Source organism: Pelophylax lessonae, assembly GCF_965119305.1.
Source record: "Pelophylax lessonae genome assembly, chromosome: 8".
Classification (NCBI taxonomy): Eukaryota; Metazoa; Chordata; class Amphibia; order Anura; family Ranidae; genus Pelophylax; species Pelophylax lessonae.
This window is the reverse complement of record NC_138775.1, coordinates 292,518,703-292,524,702: the sequence shown is the minus strand read 5'-3', so window position 1 is coordinate 292,524,702 and position 6,000 is coordinate 292,518,703. Positions and strand designations below refer to the sequence as shown.

General features: G+C 45.8%; 1 long non-coding RNA gene across 1 annotated transcript in view; it reads right to left on the bottom strand.

Moving 5' to 3' along the window:
* Positions 1 to 1,637: 1,637 nt before the first annotated feature.
* Positions 1,638 to 6,000, bottom strand: part of LOC309561228 — an 864,211-nt gene continuing 859,848 nt past the window's right edge. Inside the window, exon 4 of the long non-coding RNA XR_014225552.1 lies at positions 1,638 to 1,748. This is a non-coding gene — a long non-coding RNA (uncharacterized lncRNA). The remainder of the gene's footprint in view (positions 1,749 to 6,000) is intronic.

The following is a 6,000-nucleotide window of genomic DNA, read 5'->3' as shown; positions in this document are numbered from 1 at the left end:
GTCACGTCAAGAGCACCCCTTCACATCAGAGGTCCTCATATCACATCAAATGCCCCCAATCAGGTCAGAAGTCCCCCAATCATGTCAGAGCCCCCCACATCATGTAAAATCCCCCCTATGCGTCAGAGTTCTCCCTATATATCAGAGTCCCCCCTGTACAGTACAATGGGCCCACCAATAACTGAGTCTTCTCATCACATCAGAGTAACCCTATCACAAAGCCCCCCCCCCCCCAAATGACCGAACCCCCACATCACACAGGCCCCCAATCACATAATCCCCTCTTTATACTCTTTATATCAGAACCTCCCTTTAAAGCTGACCTTCAGGAATTCAGCCACTTTCTCAAATGTGCTGGATTACTATGGGTTAAGTCTAACAAGGTGAATTCCAACTTGTGGACTTATTTATTTAATATATAAAACGTACTTTTTTTTTTTACTGAGCTCCAGGAGCAGTGGCGGCCCGTCCATTAGGGGAGCAGGGGCGCCGCCCCCCCATCCATGCGTCCGTCCCCTAATCTACATGCAGGGCGCCGGATGCATGGATTCTAATGGGGGATTTTTTTTTAAGCACGTGATTACAGCCAGAGGCTCTAATAGGCTTCAAAAAAGGGTGGGCTCTGGGCCCAGAGCACTGCGCCCTGAGCCCACCCAGTTGTGTGAAAATAGCGAATGAATATTCGCTATTGCCACACTAATTCTCCTCCCGGCCAATCAGGAATCGGGTCCTGAGACCTGTTTCCCGATTGGCAGAAAGGAGTAGGCATCCTTTTGGCCAAGAAGGAGGGAGGAGACGGCCGCCGAGAGGGAACATGGAGAATGAGGGGGAAGCCGCCGCCGCTGCCCGTCAGTCCCGCAGAGCAAGGTAAGTAAACTGGCAGGGGGGGGGGGGTATGGTGGTGCGGGCTGGAGTGATTGGGAGGGGGGGCTGTCTGCCGCCCTCCACCCCCCCCCCCCCCGACTGATGAAGCACCAGCCACCACTATCCAGGAGCATAGCTATCGCTATACTTTCTGTGCTCCTATACTGGAGTTTCAGGTCTCAGCTACTGCAGCTGCTTTGCCCACCCCTTCTCTCCTCTTGCCAATGAGGGAGTGCTTTGAATTATAAAAACCCATTCACAAAATAAAAAGTCAGCTGTGAATGGTCAGCGGGGAGGAGCAGGCAGAGCAGCTGCTGTATATGAAAGAAGCATCTCTCCTGTCAGAGCGCTGGGAGTATAGCAATAGTTGTGCTTCAGGAGTTCAGTAGAAATGTCAACTGGAAATAAAAGAGATAAGTCTACGGTGTGGCATGCAACCTTGAAGGGCCTAATTCATAGCAAGCCAGCGCATTTGAGAAAGTAGCTGAATTCCTGGAGATCAGCTTAAAGCAAACTCCCTTCCCAAACGTCCCATGCTGGTGAGTGGGAGAAGCAACGATAAACCCCCAAAAGCAATAATAACCTGACAACGGTTCTAGCCCATCCCTGCTTCAAACAACAAAATCAAGCTGTTGGCAGCGACTTTTAAATGTCATTTTGAATATATGTGTAATGAAGATGCCATAAAATGCCAAGCAAAACACAATATTTTGATATCAAAATATAAACCAGCACTGTATAAATATGATATTACAAATGGGGAGTCAGGTCCTACCTTACTGCACTGGTGCCAAGATGCCATCGATACCAACTTTGCCAGGAGAACTGCCAATTAAAATATCCCTTTTGTAAAATCTCAGAATGAAGGAAAACCGCTGAAAAACCTGGAAAACAAAAAGATAATCCTCGTTCACAGCTACCCAGAGAACGAAATGCAATAAGATAAAGTCTTAGATCCGCACAGCACTGTGAAAATTGTAAAGCACATTAAAACACCTTCTGTGCCTAAACATACCTAGAATGTCTTCTGGGATATAAACCAAACAGCAAATATCCCTTCATGAGCTCTTCTGTAGTGGTATAGAAGCTCTAAAAATGTAACTGTTCCTATTAGAGAAAACAGATCTATATGGTCTGGAACACTGCTTAAAATATCTATACTGCATGCTAAGTGACTGTGGGGAGTCATTAGAGCGTAAGCTCCTCTGGCACACAGACAGGTGTGACTGGCTCAGTGTTCTTTGTACAGCACTGCATTATATGTCAGAGCTATATAAATGTATAATAATAGTAGTGTGTGACTGTGGGGGAGGGGAAATTAGAGTGTAAATTTTTGTTTATTAAAAATCTTACAAACATACAACATAATAAAAACATATTTACATACGGTATATACAGAATAAATACATGATATATAAACAAACAAAAAGTAGCTTACTTCAGCATGAAAAAAACAAAAAACAAACTAGCTTTATTGCCAGAAAACATATACAGAAGCAAATATACAAACCAAGATATATATTGTTGCTATTATTATTAATATTATAATAATGCACAACAAAGCCCTAACCTCCACCTAAACACCCCCTCAGGCTAAGACACAATTACACATTTAACCCATGCATGCAGCCTTTTTCCAAAAATCTGATCTTATATAAATTTAGGGGACGTGAAAGGACAGAAAGAAAAGCCGCACACCCAGAGACTGACAGACAGCAGCTACGGGGACTTGACATTCCTCCACGCCTTTATCCAGGCTCCTGGCGGCCACCTGTCCTTCTCAAGACCCTGAATCTTCCCAACCTCACCCAGAATTTTGTGCACCACCACCTTGACAGAAACGACTTTTTTTCGAGTGGAAACCTGACACTGCGCATTCCATGTGAAGTAACGGACTACTAAGCTAACTAAAAAAAATGTCTCAAAATCAAAATCCCGATGCATCTCAAACAACCCATACGACCACTCCGCATAACTAAAGCAGGAAAGGAAAGGGATACCCAGAGCCCCACCCACCCGTTTACAGACTTCTAAATTGAAGAGCACTGAAGCAAGAAATGGTCCATTGTTTCCTCCACACACCGCCACACTCCACTCTTGGACAACCATGGTTCTCCAGAGAGAGATGCTTCAAGTTGCCCTTCACATAGAGTCTGCCATGGAACGAGAACCAGGCCAAATCCCGAAACTTTAAAGGGATTCTCTCCAGATTAATTAAACACAGACCCTCCCTCATAACAGGACCTGGGCAATCCCTCAAGGCCAGAGGCTTGCTAAAGGCAGATTTAACAGCCCTCCTTTCCAGGGCCTTCCTAGGAAGATACTTATTTTTCCTCCGCTGTCACTCGCCATGGCCAAAGCATTTTCAGGCACAGGGCAACGTAAGTCGGGAGATTACCATGTTAGACCCTCAGACTTTTCACTGGCCCATCATTCTTCCAGCAGAAAAGGCCTAAACCAGGACTGAAAAATACTAACCCACCCAGGCAGTTCCTCTGCCAGCATGTTACCAAAATGATGTTTCAAAAACATCAGAGAAAAAAATACCACTGGGTTGACCATACCTAGGCCACCCATCAGCCTGAGAAGGTATGTTACAGACCTCTTAATGAGGTTCAGTTTGTTCCCCCATAAAGATTAGAAGAAAAAACTGTAGATCTTCGCATAGAGAGATACTGGCAAAACACAGACAAAGCTGACATACAGAAATAACGGCATCAGGTAAGTTTTAATCAGGACAATTCTTTCACTGTAAGAGAGTTCCCATTACTTCCAGCTGGCAACCTTGGCATCGGCATCTTGTACCCGGCTTTCCCAATTTGCCAGACCTTAATCGCCAGGGCCAAATTTGATGCCTAAAACTTTAATTTCCTGCTGGGGCTCTGGGAAGGCGTCTGGAAGCTCGAAACTATCGCCTTCCTCTCCCATCCAGAAAACTTCACTCTTATCCTGATTGATCTTTGAGCCAGATGCCTCAGCATATTGCTCCTTTACCGAGACCGCCTCCTCTGTCCCAAAGATGAAAACAGACACGTCATTAGCATAGGCCACAACCTTCAAAGGAGGCTCACCAGGAATGCCCAAAGGCACCCCACGGTCCACTCTCTAACCTACTGATAAAGGGATCGTTTGCGAACGTATATAGCAGAGGACTCAAAGGACATCCCTGACGCACACCTGAGCCAACCGCAAAGGGCTGTCTCATCCAACCATTTACAAGCATGAAGCTTTCAGCCCCTCTGTACAAACTCTTTAGCCAATAAATAAAGCCCCCCTCCTGGCCATACTTGCCAAGAAGCAGCCATAGGTACTCATGATTAACCCGATCAAAAGCTTTTGCCTGATCCAATGACAGCAGGTACTTTCCCCAGCCTGCAGCCCTGCACCGTTCAAGGGCCTCCCAGACAGCTAACACCGCTGAAAAAGTGCTTCTACCCCGAACCGAACAGTGCTGGTGGTGAGAACGTAAATTGCCCACTACAGACAATAAACGCCAGAAAATTATTTTTGCCAGTATCTTCCTATCAACATTGAGAAGGCTAATGGGCAGCCAGTTCTTGATTCTATAATAATTTTTACCCTTTGACAGAAGAATCACTGCAGATTGTCACATTGAGGGAGAGAGTAAACCCTCTCTCAGACAGCCATTAAAAACCTCCACCAGTTACGGGGCCAGAGTAACCTTAAAGTGCTTGTAAAACTCGGATGTCAATCCATCTGGCCCAGGCAACATCTTAATGGCAAGCTTATCAATAGCCATAATTACCTCATCTGCAATGATGTCCTCTGTTAAGCTCACCAGAGAACTGTCATTTCCCAGTTCTGGAAAAGAATCCAGAAAACCTGACATGCCTGCCCGATCAAGGTCCCTCCTGCCCAGGAGGTCAGCATAATATGACCTGGCGGTTTCCAGGATCCCTGACTTGGACTTGGTCAAGGAACCAGTACTGTCAACCAGGCTACTACTGACTTAACTGCCCTTACCTTGTTTGCAATTCTGGTAAGGGTAAGGTGAGTGATATTTCCCATAATCCCTTTCCAGAACCAAAGAGGCATGCCTGTCATATTGACACTCCCTGAGCAAGAGTTTAACTTCAGAGATCCTCTCCAGATCTCCATTATTCAACACAAGCCCATCAAGCTTCCGCCGCAAACGCTGGTAGGTGACATACTTATCAAGCTGTTTATTTCTTCCTATGGCCTTGAAAAACAAACCGATCCTTTGTTTTGTAAGCTCCCACCACTCTGACGTACTGCTGCAAAAGTCCGTGATCGATACCTGTGCCTGAAAAAAATCCTCAAAGGATTGACTCAAATTCAGCTTCCAGGTACCCCTCTCCCTAGGTGGTGTATCGGGACTATTCAGAGTCACAGACACAATACAGTGATCGCAAAACTCCACCGCCTGACACACTGGTGCAGAGAAGGCGGAGTTACCCTTTAAAAAAAACTATTAAAAAAGCTGCACCATTGGTTGCAGGAGCATCAGAACCCCCGCTCTGCAAATCACCACCAGAGGCAGCAGCAGGTGTCACTCCATCCACCAACAAACATACATTCCCCTTTCCAGCATTACAAACAGCTTTATCATTTACATTCATTTTCCCATCCGTGGCACTACTGCTCCCAGCAGACCCACTCACACCAGACGCTGCTGTCTTCACCTCCCCCTCCCCCAACATACTTCTCTAAGGTAAAAGCCTTCCACTCCTTGTCACTCTTCCTGGGATTTCAGTAACACCTTTTACAGTGCAGCTGTCATTTCCTTTCCCAACATTATCTACTATACCTGCAGCAACCAGTGGGGATTATTCAAAAGAAATGAGAAATACCTTTCCCTTCCCTCCAGCAAAGTCCAGAGACATAGAATTCATAGCCTCGGAGTTCACAATCACAGGCATCTTAGTGGCAGAGTCCAGTACAGACACAGGGGGATTTCCCTCCAAAACACTGCTCTTCATGCTGCTCTGCATACTGGAGTCCATACTGACAGTTTTTACAAAGCATGGCTTCTCAGTCACTTTTACCTTTAAATGTCCAGGTACAGAGTCCTCACCATCGTCCTCATCTGCAGAATCCGCTGAAAAGTGAAAGGTTCTTCCACTTAAGTGAGACTCAATTTCCTGAATAAAATTC